Here is a 17,774-nt window from a genome sequence, read left to right as displayed (position 1 = left end):
AAATGTCATAAGTTTATGACGTGTGATTTCAGTGTCATATAATCTTATGACACTAGTTTACTGTCATTAAATCCTAGCCTTGCCATGTAGACAATGCCACGTAGGATGAATTGCTGTCATGGCAGGAAGGAGAAAAACGTCACAAATTAAATTTGGCTTGCTAGAGCCCGCAATTTTTTTTCAGCCCACTCACTCAATAATTACACAATCTTAACAAAATCCCAGGTTGCAAAAAATTATATTGTCAAACTCATACATCTAGGTAGCAATATACATCACACTACATCTAAGTCACATGTCCAAAATGACAAAGAACCATAGCCATTTCAACATCTTGAATATTCATCAAGCTAACAAAAAAGAGTTGTAGCTACCCCTAAACATTACTAAGGCTTTTCACTTTACTTAGACATCCTCCATACCACACTATTAACCAATCTGAAAGAAGCAAATGGTAGCCAAATTAGTCAAAGATATAAAGATTAGAGTTAGCTCTAGGTTCATGCATATCTATTGGACAGAACCAAGCTCTCTGGTCAACATATAACAATTAATGAAACAAATCTATCCACAAAAATAATACTACTACTAGGATGTACCCTGAAAAGCTCCCTGGTCATAATTTTAAAATATTGTCCATTTATCTGACACTGAGACTGTACAGCATTACAGAACCATAGTATCCTAACTATATAGAAAAACCAATAAACAGTAGAAATAGTTGGTCAATGAAGGGTTACTTGAGGCTTGCAGATGGAGTGAGTAAAAAACGTGCTCTTAACATAAACCTGCAACCAGGGCACCAGGATAGCTGATCAAAACATTGACAACTACCAAGCAAATGTCATCCTGTTTTCTAGAAGAAAAAATATAACAACACCACGAGACATTTCCCGTACTGTCAAGGAACTGAAACTAAAAGTCCTCTTGAAGCACTTTGACCAAAGCTTCAGGAAACAACTTGTACCCTCACCAGGTGCCTTATTCAATTAAAAAATTGTAACTAAATTGTAACTACGTTGATAACTTCATTCTTCTACAGTTAATAGATGAATGTCAGAAGACCCTATTTTCACAAGTGTGGCTATCTGGCTGAATAACATGCCAGGCAACACATTAATAATTTCTCCCTACTGTTCCAGAAGCAAGCAAAAAGCCAGCAGCATGGAATATTCAGCTATAGCTCAAGAAAAAGGTCTTAATTCTTTACTAAGAAAAGGTCTTGATTCTTTACTAAGACAAGGCAAGAAATTATTTCAGTAGAAGAAAATGTTGCTTGTCAATGTTGTTGTAAGTTCAAATTTTAGATTTGTGATACAAGTTAAAAGGTTACCGAATTAAGTGAAAAATATGAATTATTAGAGTGGTGCTAGCTGCAAAACCTAAATGGTCACTCTAATTACGTGCGATATAGGTTTTTTCCTAATAATACAGTACTCTAATTTTGCCATGCTAAGAGATTAAATACATTGACTACACTGAGTATAATTGTACATCAGAAATGACCCAACTAATTCCATGAGGCAAACAAGCTTTAGCCATACAAAACAGTAGAACTGCAAGTCTCTGAAGGCACGAACTTACTTTTTTTCCTATGGTACTTGATGACAGCCTGCATTAGAAAAAAATGATACATTAGCAATGTGAAGGGTGCACGGTTGTTAGTATTACCCACTTCATAATGAGAAAACGAGAACAAATTAGCTCATGAAAACATACACGAGCAACCTTCACAGATGCAATGTGAAGGGTGCACGGTTGATATATAACTAAACATTATATCATGTCCACGAACAAACATGAGTCCCTCTTGTCACAAGCAATCTCTAATAGATAGACAATAGATATACTAGTAGTAAACATCGGCAGAGGAAACGGTGAATAACATTCCGACGAAATGTCAAAATAACAGCAATTGTCGGTGGATCAAAGCGTGGTCCGACGCCTTACTCCTCTTTTACGGCAGCCTCCTCGGTGGCTGGAGCAGCAGCCGACGAGTCCTCCTCGGGCTCCTCCTTCACGCTCCCCTCGGCGGGTGGCGCCGCCGCAGCGGCAGCGGACCGGGACATGGCGAGCTCGAGGAGGCGGCGGCTGACCTCCTTGGAGTAGGCCTGGAGCACCTCTATCCCCTCCTCGACAGAGGCGGGGACTCGGCGGCGGCGGAGGACTTGGAGGCGGCGGCGCGCCCGGCCTTGGGCTCCGGGCCGACGCCGTAGCGCTGGGATAGGACGCTGGGCGCCGCGAGTGTCTCCAGGAGGCGGCGCACCATGGCATCGCGCGTGCGCTGCGACGGCGGCCAGATGCTGAGCGACGGGAGCAGCGCCTCCGCGGCCTTGGCGCCTGCGGTAGCCGCCGCTGGGGCCGCGTCGGCGGATCCCTCGGGGGGACCGGCGTTGGGGGCGTCCTCGGCCATGGCTGCGGGGGAAGAGTTGTGGAGAGAGAGAAAAGGGGAGAGATTTGTGGCGTGGAGTCTGGTAGGGGTGAGCGGTGTGGTGCGTGTGTGCTAACAATGAATCCGGACTTGAGTTGCGTATCTGCTGCAATGAATAATTTTTTCGGGTCCAAGCCCTTACTCAGGCCTTGTTTAGTTTCAAAAAATTTTGCAAAATTTTTCAGATTCCCCGTCACATCGAATCTTTAGACGCATGCATGGAGTATTAAATATAGATGAAAATAAAAATTAATTGCACAGTTTGGTCGAAATTGACGAGACGAATCTTTTGAGCCTAGTTAGTTTATGATTGGATAATTTTTGTCGAATACAAACGAAAGTGCTACAGTGTCGATTTTGCAAAAATTTTTGAAACTAAACAAGGCCTCACGCCTTGTTTAGTTCAAAAAAATCTTGCGGCATATGCATGGAGTATTAAATTTACATGAAAACAAAAACTAATTACACAGTTTGACTGTAAATCATGAGATGAATATTTTGACTCTAATTAGTCTAGGATTGGATAATATTTGCTACAAACAAATGAAAGTGCTACAGTACCTAAAATCCAAAATTTTTGCCAACTAAACAAGGCCGATGTTTAGTTCAAAAAAGATTTAGATTTCGGTATTGTAGTATTTTAATTTTTATTTGATAACATTGTCCAATCATGGACTAACTAGGCTCAAAAGAATCATCTCGTGATTTACAGACAAACTGTGCAATTAGTTTTTGTTTTTGTCTATATTTAATACTTCATGCATATGCCGCAAGATTCGTTGTGATAGAAAATCTTGAAAAGTTTTTGGTTTTTAGGGTGAACTAAACAAGGCCAAGGTTTTGTTTCCGAGTCACTAAGGCCTTGTTTAGTTGGGTAAAATTTTTGGCTTTGGCTACTGTACCACTTTCGTTTGTATTTGACAAACATTATTCAATCATAGACTGACTAGGATCAAAAGAGACATGTCACAGAATTCGCATTATTGACGTGGCAATGTTCTTTGCAAATTATCTAAAAATAATTCAATAAATATTCTATGGCATATAAATATACCTTATGACATATCAAATATCGTCACTAGATGTTGTGACATATAAATAGACCTTATAACATATCAAATATCGTCACTAGATGAAACTGGATTAGTTATATAACATTTGTTGTGACATATAATTTTTTTTTTCATTAAGTCAAGGTGTCTAAAATATAATGTCATAAAACAGATAATATAATGACATTATGGACTTTGTCATGCTAAATACGTCAAAAAGCCACCCACCTAATGTAGTGTATATCCTTGTTCACCTCCTGCCATAGATGAAGGCATTGGCCGAGACAAATCTCGACCGTGCGCCATTGTCTACGCATGAATGGATACCGAATCAAATTAACTCTTATGCCTTGTTTAGTTCGCGAAATTTCCAGTTTAGCTATTATAGCACTTTTGTTTGTATTTTGTAATTATTGTCTAACAAAAAACTAACTAGGCTCAAAAAATTTATCTTGCAAAATTACAGACAAATTATGCAATTAGTTATTTTTATCTATATTTAATACTCCACGTATATACATAAAAAGATTTGATGTGATGGAGCTTGAAAATTTTTTAGAACTAAGCAAGGCCCGAATTAACTCCTGTCACTGCTGTTCCCACCACCACTTGCAGATGCTGGGCCTAAGCTGCGCGCGCCAAAAATCTCTAGGATCGCTTGCAAGCCGACGCGAGACAACAAGCCCCCACTGACTTTGCACACCTGAATGCATGCCTGCCAGCAATTCCGTGGTCTTCTTCCACCCGAATGCATGATCGAGATCACCGTCGTCATTTTGGCACAAAATTTCCTCTGGAGCCAAACTGTTAACCTACATGGTCGTCTTGTGTTTCAACGGAGGTCACCATTCCATTCCACCAAAGCCTTCTTTATTTCTTGTTGTTTGGATTAATAAGTACTCAATTCATCCAAAATTATAAGACGTTTGACTTTTTTTGACATTAAGTTTGACCATTCGCCTTATTTAAAAATTGTGCAAAATGTCACTTTTTTTGCCGTGGCTTGTTTTATTAATAGAAAGAATGACTTAAAATAAACTATGTTTGTACAATTTTTTTGAATAAGACGAATGATCAAACTTAGAGTTAAAAAGATCAAACGTCTTATAATTTGGAATGGAGGGAGTATTTGGCAATGTGGCTATGGTCTTTTTCCATTCCTCCATGGTTGCGGAGAAAATTAAGAGATGGGTAAAACTATCTTTTTTCCATTCACTCTACACACAATATGCCTACTGTTTACGATGGCAATGAAGAAATAAAAAACTATAAATTGATAGCAACCAAGAAATACTATAATTTTTTATGCCAACCAAGGAAGCGTTATAAGTTTTGATCGCAATGAAGGAATTCGTAGGGGTCAATTCGCAGAAAAGTGAGTTTTCCTAAATCGACTTAGCCAATTTTGATAGATTCGATGCAAAAACCTATAAATGCCTCTCCGAAGGGGGCCCATTAGGAAACCGCAATTATGTTGTGCCCTAGGTTTGTGGGACAAGTCGGGACCCCCTCTCACGCCCATTACTCGAGAACAAACTTTCGATCTTAATTTTTAATCTAGTACAAAATTGAGCCCGGGACTAATAGAGATTTAGTTCTGGTTGCAACCACCAACTTGGACTAGAATCTCTTGACCAACGGATAGTGCAGCAGACTTTTACAGCAGGGACCATAATAGTTCCATTTGATAACACCAACTAGGACTAAAAACCACCCTTCAGTCCCGGTTGGTATTACCAACCTGGACTAAAGGTCCTCTAACTTTTAGTCCTAGTTGGTAACACCAACTCAGACTATAGGGTGACCTTTTAGTCCCGATTAAAGCCACCAACCTGGATTAAAAGTTTTTGACCCGAGACTAAAGGTCTCCATGAGTGAATTCAAAGGGAGAGCACAAAAGATATTGACACATGTGGTGTGCAGTTGAGTTGGTAAGGAAGATACGCGCGAGACAAGAGGTCTTGGGTTTGAATCTCACACACGTAATATGGGAGGTCTACAGGATTTGAATTATTTTTGAGTTCCCAAGATGGGTTTTAATCCCCGTTGCATGATCCGGGACTAATTGTTTGGGCCTTTGGTCCCGCATCCACAATCTCGGTTGGAAAAATCGGGACTAAAGGGGTTTATCAATCGGAATTACAACTGTCTACTGGTGGCCATGGATACGAGAAAAGAACAACACGTGAGGTTGAATATAGTGTTTAAGAGATAAACTACATAAATGATAAAAAGATAAAACATAGATTGATTTGCTGGTATTGGATGCCTTAATCTTTCTTAGCCCTTTATATTTACATGGTGGTGTAGACTTATCCTTTATGACTTGTGTGTATGTAATTGGATTCGTAGCAATCCACATATGTTAGAGTGGATTGAAATAGAACTTAAATAAAATTCCACCTAATCCACCTGGCCCAACACTATTCTATTTTAATCCAACCCAACATATGTGGATTGAGGTGAATCAGACAATATCCAAATAGGACCTTAAGGAATCAGAATTCATACAAAATCCATGCAAAGTATTATTCCAACTCAGTCCGCTACCAAAACCAGCTTTGGAAACTAGTTTACTTATGGTGGATCTTTGGGTTGGTGAAAATTTTCTGGTCCGAACATCAAATTTGGCTTTGTGTATATAATAATTTATTGTCTGGACTAGAGGAACACAACGGTGAAGTCTTATTTATAAACTTGAGAAGTTCCAAAATTAACCTGGCCTATTTGGAAAGCTGGGGTTAAGATGGATTTTTCTAAATAAGCTCGAGTTGGCAAATGTTGGATACAAACACTAGTACAATGAAGCTCTATACAGACAGTTGTTAAGCCATTTCTACAGGCGTTTCTAAGAACCACCAACGCTAGGGGCCAGTACAAATGAATCTTTCCACTCGTGGCGGTTAACTGAGGACCGTCTATGGAAATCTATTTTTACAGGCAGTTTGTTAAGACAACCGCTAGTAAAAATAGATTTCTACAGGCGGTTCACTTAGCCAACTGCTGGTGGAAATAGGCTTGTTTGGAAAATTGGGGTTAAGATGGATTTCTCTAAATAAGCTCGAGTTCGCAAATGTTGGATACAAACACTAGTACAATAATGCTGTATACAGGCGGTGGGTAAGCCATTTCTACAGGCGTTTCTGGAAACCGTCTGTGCTAGGCTAGTATAAGTGGCAGTTAACTGAGGACCGCCTGTGAAAATTTATTTTTACAGATGGTTTGTTAAGACAACCGCCAGTGGAAATAGATTTCCACAGACGGTTCTCTTAGCAAACCGTCGGTGGAAACATTCATCCAGAAAAATATAAAATTTTGTTTTAAAAATAGGAAAAAGATTTTATTCTTACGGAAGGCCCATTGACTAGCCATCCCCATCTTCGTAAAAGTTGCAAGTCGCATATTTTTTCGTGTAAAATCGCATACTTCATGGCCGGTAAGACAACCGCTAGTGGAAATAGATTTCCACAGGCGGTTCTCTTAGCAAGGAGCCGGTGGAAGCATTCATCTAGAAAAATATAAAATCATGTTTTAAAAATAGGAAAAAAAAGATTTTATTCTCAGCCGCCTGCCCGTCTTTGTCGAAGTTGCAAGTCGCACATTTTTTCGCGTAAAATCGCGTGCTTCGTGGCTGGTAGGACTCAAACATGAGACCTTGCCCTCGCGCACAGCCTCCTCTACCACTCCACCCATCACTCACTTGTATCTATATTAGAGTATGGTTTCCCATATATTATCCTAAACTGAGCATATATTGATTATTTAAGTCCCTAAACAAATTCAAATGAAAAAGTTATCAACTATAAAGTTTCATAATTTTTCAAGATCTACAACTTTTATATTGATAGTTTCTGCATCCGAGCTCATTTATAAAATTTGAATTGTGAATTTGAGAAATTCAAACGTAGTTTTCGATGACAAGATGATTTCAAATGAAAACAATTATCAACTACAAAGTGTTATAACTTTTTGAGATCTAGAACTTTCATTGTGACGATTTTATCATACGAGATCATTTGAAATACTGAAAAAATAGAAATTTCAATTTTTTCTATAGGCGGTTTTCTTAACAAACCAACACTAGAAATCTTATTTTTAGTGGCGGTTTCTTAAGAAAACCGCCTGTAAAAATAGCCGATTTCTAGTGGCGGTTTTGGTATGAAAACCACCAGTGAAAATGGTTTTTCTACCGGCGGTTCCTGAATTGGGCCCGCCGATTCCTTTTCACAGGCATTTTTTAATTGAGACCGCTGGTAAAAAACTGCCGCCAGCATAGAGCTTTTTTATACAAGTGAAACATAGGCTATTTTTTTTAAAAAAGGTTGTACACTACTCCTTTGTAGTACCCGGTTTTTCTAAGAAGACATTGTACACATATATAGTGAGTACTTGGTCTTCTTTGGAAAGCCGTTTGTCACACCCCAAAATTTCTACTTTGTGATGTGACTTAGAAAACACTAAAAACAAAGCCAAAGATTTTATTATTTTATAAAATATTCTAACTTTAGTTATGTTGTCAACATTTTAGATAATAATTAAAAATATGGGTTTCTAAAATTTTCCAATTCAATCTAGTGGATTGTTGCATTCATCCCATTGCATTGTGTTTATGTGATGAATTTCATTTTTCCAAATGCGCTTAGGGTTCCATATCAACCTCTTCTGTCCAAATATCTTGTCCAATCTCTAAGACCAACCATATCATTCATTTGCTCCATCACAGTCCTATTACAATTTTGGACAAGTCAAATCAAACACAAGTTGCTTATCCATGTTGATCTCAATTTTAGACAAGTCAATCTTGACAGACTCTTGCCTTTCCTTTTCATGTCAACAAACTTATATAAAAACTAGATTAAGCCTAAGCTGACCCACTCTCCTTTATCACGAATAGGAGCCACACGCCATTCACTCCTTCTCCCACTCCTTTGCCGAGCTGTCCCTCTACCTCCTTCGAAAACATGGGCCACCTCATCTTGGAACATTCATGGGATCAACACCATAACTCATTTCCAATTTGGCTATTGATTTGTGCAAGTTAAAGATGAGTGGCAGCCATCTCTCCCTACGCAGCACTCTTCACTATTTATTATCATGGAAAAGCATATGCACACATTGCTTTCTCTCTTAATTACTAGACACATCTCTCTTATATGTGCTCTTTGACTCCAATAATTTCTCTCTTCCACTTTATTCGCATTCATGCAGCAGCTAGAAATATCTCCTCAACCTCTTTTTCTACTCTCTTAATTTTCATTGGAATCCTATCCTCTTTCATGTGTGCTCCTTCATTCCATCATCTTTAAATATATGCAGGCACAAGACATCAGTTATATTTCTTCCTTCTTTTTCATCATGCAAAATCAGATGGCGTCTCCTATCTACCTCATCTAAAAAAGGGCAGCATCCATTGCTTATTCTCTCATCTAAAAAAGGCAGCATCCAATGCTTACTAGATCTCTTAATTCCTTGGTCACACCTCTTATTCATTCTCTCTGATGTCTGCTCCTTCACTCCATTCTAATCAACTGCTTGCACATACCACTGCAGCCCCTATCTTATTCCTATGGCGCGTTCTCCTCTTACTCTCATGCAAAAACAGCAGGATGTAATGCCTCATCAGTCTCTTCCATGCTCTTCAATAGCATGCACATCAATAACTCTTCTCCCCTCTCTCACGTGGACAGATCACCATCCTACCCTATGGCGCCTCCTCGCTCCCTCATCTGAAATAACAACAGCCCTCCTCCTTAATTCCCTTGGTTACACCTCCCTTTACTCCTGTCTTATGTCTACTCCTTTACACCAATGCATGAATGCACATAACTACAGGCAATATCTCCTTCCTCCTCTCTTTTTCTCATGCACCAACCAGCAGCCCACTCTTCTTTAGTTCCTTTCTGATGGCACCAATTTTTACTCCACTTTATGTCTCCATTAGTTGCATGGATCCATCCACAAATTAACAATCATATCTCCTCCTCCTCTATTTCTCACACCGCAGCCATATCCCCTCATCTTCCTTTCATTCCCGCACACATACAACAGAAGGACGCCACCTCTCCTCCTCTCCCACCTCCATGGACGCTCTCTCCATCTTCCCCTCCCTCCCTCTTTCTTCTAGTCACCCAATTGGATCCCTCCAGGGGGCAGCAAATCTATTTTGCTGCTGCGAATCCTCATCTCAAGCAGAGAAGCCATTAGCTGGAGATGACAGCAGATGATGTTTGTTCTCTGCACAAGTCATGTGGAGGCCACCAGTGCTCACATGCTGCAGACCAACAACACCATCAGCTACAGCTTCCCTGATGAAGTGATATCAAGTGTCGATGTGCTTAGATCTGTTATGGAATACAGGATATCTGCTCAGCTCTTCAGCAGATTTATTGTCCATCATCAGTCTGAACTTTTCACATTTGAGTGTGTCAGTTCATCCAGGAGTCTGCTCAACCACACACCCTGACAGGCTGCTATAGCAGCAGCAATATACTCAGATTCACAAGATGATAGTGACACCACCTTTTGCTTTTATGAGGTCCAAGTGACAATGTTGCTACCCAAAAAGAATACAGCCCCTGCGGTGATCTTCCTTTTCTCCAAGTCACCTGCATGATCACTATCAGTATAGCCAAGCAACTCATTGCTTCTGCCTTTGACATATCGGCAACCAAGCTTGGTTGTCCCTGCTACATATCTGAGAATCCTCTTGATGGCACACCAATGTTCAGAATTTGGGGATTCCATAAACCTACTCACCATGCCTACAGAGAATGCAAGGTCAGGTCTGATGTTCACCAAGTATCTCAGACTCCCCACAATACTTCTGTACTTGGAAGCATTGGACACCAACTCTGGTTTTCCTGGCAACAGCTTCAAGTGCTGCTCCATTGGAGTGTCAACAGGGTTACAATTCTTCATCCCTGTTAATTCCAAAATCTTTTCAGCATATGCACTTTGACTGAAAGTGATTTCTCCTGGCTTTTGCTTTACTTCTAGCCCCAGATAATAGCTAAGTAAGCCAAGGTCACTATTGTTAAAACTATTCTTCATCTGTTGCTTAAATGCACCAATTAACCTGCTGTCTAGCCCACAGATGATTAAGTCATCCACATAATCTCCCACAAGCAAAAGTGACATGCCTGAACCTTTTCTGTAAACAACATTTTCTTCCATGCTTCTCACAAAGCCCAACTTGTACAATTCCTGATCGAGCCTTGCATTCCAAGGTCTTGGAGCTTGTTTGAGCCCATAAAAAGCCTTTCTTAGCTTGAGAACTTTGCCCTGTGCCTTTGGATCGGAGAACCCAGATGGTTGTTGTACGTACACTTCTTCTTGAAGCTCACCATTCAGACAGGCTGATTTCACATCCATGTGGTGGACTTCCCATTCCCCTTGTGCTGCCAAAACCAGAAATAGTCTCATAGTCTCAAGCCTTGCAATAGGGGCATACACTTCATCATAGTCAACTCCTTGGATCTGTGCATAACCCTTTGCAACCAACCTTGCCTTGTGCTTTACAATGTTACCAGCAGGATCTCTCTGCACCTTGAAAACCCATTTCAGCCTTATGGCTTTATGGTCCTTGGGCAATTCTGAAACTGTCCATGTTTGGTTCTGCAAAATGGACTGCATTTCTGCATCCATAGCATCTTTCCAGCATTTTTCTTGAGGTGCTTGTTCTACATTTCTTGGTTCATCAGCTACCAACATGCTTACTCCACTGTACTCATAGTCAAGTACCTCATCAGTTGAGTCATGAAAATCAGAGATAGTTCTGAATCTGACAGGCCCTTCAGCTGAACTATCTGAATTTTGGCTTGGTGGAGTTGCCCATTGTTATGAACGTGGGTATTTTTTGGATAGATAACTAGGCCAAGCTTTGCCAAGAGCTTTGGGATAACTAGGCCTTATGCTTTGCCAAGAGCTTGAGAGATTGAGGGAGACTAGAATTGTTTCTTCATAATTCATTACTTGCTTTCCATTGTGCCCCATGGGCTGAATATAAAAGGTACATAGGACTAACACCTCTTGTGCCTAGACAATATGGTACTATTCCTATAGACACATAACTAAGAGAGACACTAATTAACACTAATGGGCTTAAGGCCCAACTAGGACACTTGCTCCCTACGGCGCCCCTCTTTATGCCCATGACATCTCCCCCACCCTTGGAGACCCAGCTCGTCCTCGAGCTGGAGAGCTGAAGCGAAATAGGGTTAAGCCTTTTACATCTCGGCTTCCCCTTTTTATTGAAGACTAAAATATAAGGATATCCACCTAGATCCCATGGAAAGAGCGCCTCTGCTCGCTTCATGTAGGCTAAAGGGTGGAGTGTGAAGCAGCTGGCTCTTATGCTGAAAATGTCTAGCACCACGGCAGGCACAAGGATGAATGAGATAGCCTTTGATGCCTGATGCTGGATGCGAGGTCGCTGCACTGGAAACACCCATACTTGGACCCCCACTGCAATTGGAGCCGCAGGCCGTATCGGCGAGTCTGAGTGGTTGAACACGTACGACAACGTCGAGCTGAGGAGCATGCGTATCTACCGCACCATGCGATGGACAAGCATTCCTCGCACTGCTGCCTGGAGACACACCGTTGCTTGCTCCTTCGATGCTTTTGTGGCACGAAGAGCCTGCGCTCGGCGACGTGCCAGGAGTCCCCGTGCTGCTGCCTGGAGGCGTACAGCTGCCCAGCGTTCACGGTCCTCCTTCTCGAGACGCACCCGGAGGCGATCCAGCTGTGCGGTCATCTCCGCAAGGCGGCGCAGGCAGTTGTCGACACCAAGGGACAGCCGGTGGAGCGAATTGGGGCGCGGAGTTGGTTTGAAGCGCCTCTGCAGGAGCTCGGTGAAGCGACGCCATGTCGGGGTGCCCTCCTCCTGGACCTGGAGGAACCACGTACGAGCGCCATCGTCCAAATGATAGGAAGCCATCCATACCGTTTCTTCCTCCATGATGCGCTCTCGACGAAAGTATGTGTCGCAGCTGTTGATGAAGATGAGGGGGTCGGAATTACCGTCGTAACGCGCAAAACCCAGCTTCTGGAACCGCGGCGGACGATTGTTGTGGTGTTTCCCGGCAGCCGAGCTATTGCTGGACGCCGAGCACTCAGCGGACAGGGCCTTGATGGCGGCGGCATTGGCCCTCATGGCGGCTGTGATGGTCGCCAGGGAAGCTTCGAGGTCGGTGCAGGGAGGCGGACGGCGGTTTGGTGGTTGTGGTGGCGGCTGCCGGTGTTGGAGTTGTGGCGGCGGCGGCGGCGGCGGATGGTGGTGGGGATTGGGATCTGAATCGATGTTTTTTTTCGATGAAGAGGATCGCTGGACTCTAGATACCAGATCGCTGTGGAGCGGAGGTGGAGGTAGAGGATCGCCGGATAGCTGATACCAAGTTGTTATGAACATGGGTATTTTTGGGATAGATAACTAGGCCTTATGCTTTGCCAAGAGCTTTGGGATAACTAGGCCTTATGCTTTGCCAAGAGCTTGAGAGATTGAGGGAGACTAGAATTGTTTCTTCATAATTCATTGCTTGCTTTCCATTGTGCCCCATGGGCTGAATATAAAAGGTACATAGGACTAACACCTCTTGTGCCTAGACAATATGGTACTATTCCTATAGACAAATAACTAAGAGAGACACTAATTAACACTAATGGGCTTAAGGCCCAACTAGGACACTTGCTCCCTACGGCGCCCCTCTTTATGCCCATGACACCCATCCATGATTATGTGCTTGTGCTGGTTCTGGACTGTATTGTGAGTTTGGAGATGGTATATCATCATTTTCCCCCATCTGCTTCATCAGCCAACCCTTGCTGCACCTGATCAGGATCATGTTGCTGCTGTTCTGTTGTTGCACCGGCTGTTGTCGGATTTTGGTCAGACAGTTCATACTCAACACTGAAGCTGTCTGGTTGTTGATCTGCACTGTCCACTGTACTGTCCCAAGACCATGGTTCATTTTCAGCAAACATCACTTCCCTGCTCACCACTAGCTTAGTAGTAGAGTGATCATAGAACCTGTATCCCTTGGTTCCTGTTTCATACCCAATGAAGACCATTTTCTTTGACCTTTCTGAGAGCTTTGACCTTTCTGCTCACCACATCTTCACACTTGCAGTGCACTCAAAAATCCTTAGATGACCAACACTTAGCATGATACATTCTATTTGCTGTTCTAGGTGCAGAAATGAGCAGCGTGCCGGCTTGATCAGATATGCACAGTTTCCCACTTCCCAAAGCGACAGTAAAGCCCTTTTCCTCTAACTGACCCAGACTTACTATGTTACTCTTAAGTTTAGGGATATAGTAAACATCTGTCAGTACCTTGTGACCATTTTGTCGATCTTTCATCACCATGGAGCCAAGCCCTTTGATCTCGACGCATGATCCATCGCCAAACCAGATAGTGCCGTGCTGCCTTGTCCAGCTGCGTCAATGCAGACCTGGTGCCCGTCATATGGTTGCTGGCACCAGTGTCCAGCACCCACACTCCATCAGGAACGTCAATAGGAGTGATCTTCTCTGACAGATGAACTGTCTGTAGCGCCCTGTCATCAAGATCGATGACGTCGCACTCGGCCAGCATGAGCAGACCGCCGCGACCTCTGTCGCCAACGGCAACATTGGCCTCTTGCTGCTTCACCGCCTTCTTCTTCTCCTTCTTGGGACGCTTGCAATCTTGGTCCCAATGACCGTAGATGTTGCAATTGCGGCACCTCTTCTTTTGCCTTGGCGTGCCCTCAGAGGTTAATTTTACCTGACCAGAGCTATTGCCGTTAGGCCACGCCACAACCTTGCCTTTGTGGTAGCCACCATGGTCATCACTGGAACCGCCACCACTGGAGCCGCCGCCGTCCTTGGGGCCCTGGTAGAAATGGTGCATGTGCTTCTCTAACCAGTCGTCTTCGGCAAGCATCAGGCAACCCGCCTTGTCGATGATTTGCTCGACCTTGTCGTCGAGCCATTTTTCCACCACGCATAGCCACCCCACTAGCTCCTCCATGGTCATCTTCTCGAGATCGCAGAACATCTCAATTGAGTCAACCACGGGATTGAAACGTGATGGAATCACGCGTAGAAACTTCTTTACCACGCATGAATCCTCCACCGTCTCACCCATGATCGTGAGTTCCACCGCCAGATTTGAGATCCTCATGCCGAATTGGTCGATGGACTCGCCTTCCTTGAAAGCAATGTTCTCGAATTTGTGTAGGAGCTTCTAGGCCTTCACCTCCTTGACCTGATCGGCGCCAATGTGCATCTTCTCAATTGCTTCGCATGCCTCCTTCATCGTCTTCCTGCGCCCCAGCATCTGCCACAAGTCTCATGGCACAGAGCGCAGGAGTGCCGCCATGGCTTGATGACCTTGTGCGCACTTGGGGTCGATGCCTTGTTTAATCACATGCCACATCTCTAATGCCTTCAAATTGCACTGCATGATCATCACCCACTCGGCGTAGTTCGCCCGATCTAGCATCGGCCAGACCAGCGAACTTTCTTTGATGCCAGGACCGGAACTCGATGGCGAGGCGCTCATGATCTCATGATCTCTGGTGTCGATCTTCTTGGAACCACTCTCACTTTTCTTGGTCGTTCACGCAGTGGGCTATCATATCCACTAGCGTGCATCAACCTTCGCTCCGATACTAGATGTTGGGACTGACGCTCCAGCGATGAGCCCAGCGACGGTGCGACACCAGCAGGTGGCGACCACGCTCACTAAAACCCTACCGTGAACGAGAGAGAGAGCTCGAGGTATAAGATAAACACATAGCAGGAGAATTGTCACACTGCAACGCGCAGCGCTTTTGGTTGCATTCCAACTGGTTTTGATACATGGGCTTTCGCCCCCTACCCTGCCACGGTTCCACAGTTGTGAGGTGCGCCGTTGTTCTCGGCGCCCCCACGACATGCGAGCCTACGGCCATGACGGGGAGTTGCAACAATGCGGTCAAGGCACGACCTCGCACATCACCGACCTGCCTTGAATCTACGCTAAACCAACTATGACATGTGTTACTAAAACTAAACTAATGCCACGACTAAATGCAACTACATGCAGATACATATTGACATGATTATAGTGAACTTGCTTCAACACTCATGACAGGATGAAATCGTAGCAGCTATGCTTGTTAGAGCAGAATAATACAACATCCTGATACTACCGCTACCAATAGACCAAAAAATAATTTGGCAAGAAAATGTCAAATTTGAAAACTAATTGTGATGAGCCAACCTGAGCAACAACTCTTTTTGCATTGCTTTCATCGCTATAGCTCCAGTTCTCAATGCATCAACCGTCAATGTTGTAGCTTTGGCTGCTTCTAACATGAGCATCTATGTAAAAAATAAGTTATACAGTTAACACACATAACAGACCTTACTATGCACATGAAAGTAGAAGCCGTGAGTCGGCAGTTCAGCACCAGCATCTCTGAAAGCCCAAGTTTGTTTAAAAACGAGTATAGTTTGGAACCGGACAGATTGAGTTCAATTTTATACACAAATATCCATTAAATTGCAATCTTCACTTGTGTTAAAACTTCAAAATATGAAGTAATTTGTAGTCTGGATGCGCCTCAGCAAAATGGGCTATGTCACGGCCCTAGAAAAGGAGTAGAAACGGAAGTTTGACCAAAAGGTGAGATACAAGGAGACACATCAGTTTTTTTGAGAAAGGAGACACACCTCACGCGTACCCGCACTTAAGCCAGTACAACACTGTGACATCATACAGTTGACTATCCCCACCCTCCTCTCTCCTTCCTCCTCCTATAAAGATTCTTGTTCCTACATACGCATCCACACAAGAAGCTATGGTAGGACACTACAGAACCCACAGTCACAGCCAGAGTCCCATGGGCAACGAAAGCTTCGGTCAGCACGGTCTGCCGGCGGGAGTGCAGGGCCCGAGCGCCACCAGCCGTATGCCTGTGGCTGCTGTACCTTACCCCACTTCCTTTCCATTTATTCACCCCATGATTAACCAGGTGATGATGAGGGCGCCGTCCTGCTTTGCTCTGCCGAGTCCAAGCATGCCTTTCTGGATGATGGCACAACACCAAATCCAAGCACAACCACAAGCGCCGCTTGACTACGACACGGTGTTTCATTCATACACTGTCATGTCACGCTGTGACGGCTGCTGTGCCAAGCCAGCGCCATGCTTACCCAACGAACCAGCCGGGGGTTGTGCAAGCTGATCTCACCCTATGGCTCGGATCCTGCGTTGGAGGTAATAGTCGTGGAGACAACATGCAGTTACTTGAAGATGGGCACCATGGCAAGAGGCCTATGGTGGCGATGGATGGTGGTGATCGAAGTGGTGAGGAGGGCAACGATGCAGACGGCTTGGATCTGGAGCTGCGTCTGTGACTCTGTGCGGCTAGAGCCATGCACAATTGGAATGTAATAATGAGTGATTGGAAGGCTCTTGGAGTCTCGTGGGCAAGTTTAATGGGTCTGTTGGAAGTTAAATTGGTTGAGTAATAAAACATTGAAAAACATGGGCCCATTGTTTGTGTTGTTGTCCTTTTCGTTATCTAGTCCCACACCCAATCGCATGAGGATCATTTGGGAGAAAATTCCTTCATTGCCATAAAAAATTATAACACTTCCTTAGTTGCCATAAAAAATTATAGAATTCTTTGGTTGCCATCAATTTGTAGTTTTTTATTCCTTCATTGCCATCACTGTTATATAAATTAGTTTTGTTCCCTTAACTGCCATCAATTTAGCTATTTTGATTCCTTATTTGCCATGCAACTGACGGAACGGTGTGAGATCCTTGTTCACTTGGAAAGATGCTTTACGGTCTTGCCCCTGCCACAGATGAAGGCATTGGCCGAGACAAAGCTTGCCCGCGCACCATTGTCCGCGCATGGATGGATATGGAATCAAATTAACTTTTACGCCTTGTTTAGTTCGCGAAATTTTCTGAGTTTAGCTATTATAGCACTTTTGTTTGTATTTGCTAATTATTGTCTAACAAAAAACTAACTAGGCTCAAAAATTTGTCTAGCAAATTACAGACAAATTATGCAATTAGTTATTTTTATCTATATTTAATACTCCATGTATATACGTACGAAGATTTGATGTGATGGAGCTTGAAAATTTTTTAGAACTAAGCAAGGCCTGAATTAACTCCGGTCGCTGCTGTTCCCATCACCACTTGCAGATGCTGCGCCTGCGCTGCGCGCGCCAAAAATCTCTAGGATCGCTTGCAAGCTGACGCGACACAACAAGCCCCCACTGACTTTGCACACCTGAATGCATG

General features: G+C 43.4%; 1 pseudogene; it reads right to left on the bottom strand.

Moving 5' to 3' along the window:
* On the bottom strand, window positions 211-2,523 carry LOC8072867 (annotated as a pseudogene).

The sequence above is a fragment of the Sorghum bicolor genome, chromosome 10, assembly GCF_000003195.3.
Source record: "Sorghum bicolor cultivar BTx623 chromosome 10, Sorghum_bicolor_NCBIv3, whole genome shotgun sequence".
NCBI classification, from domain to species: Eukaryota; Viridiplantae; Streptophyta; class Magnoliopsida; order Poales; family Poaceae; genus Sorghum; species Sorghum bicolor.
Note: the sequence above shows the minus strand (reverse complement) of the source record. Positions and strands in the feature narration are given on the sequence as shown.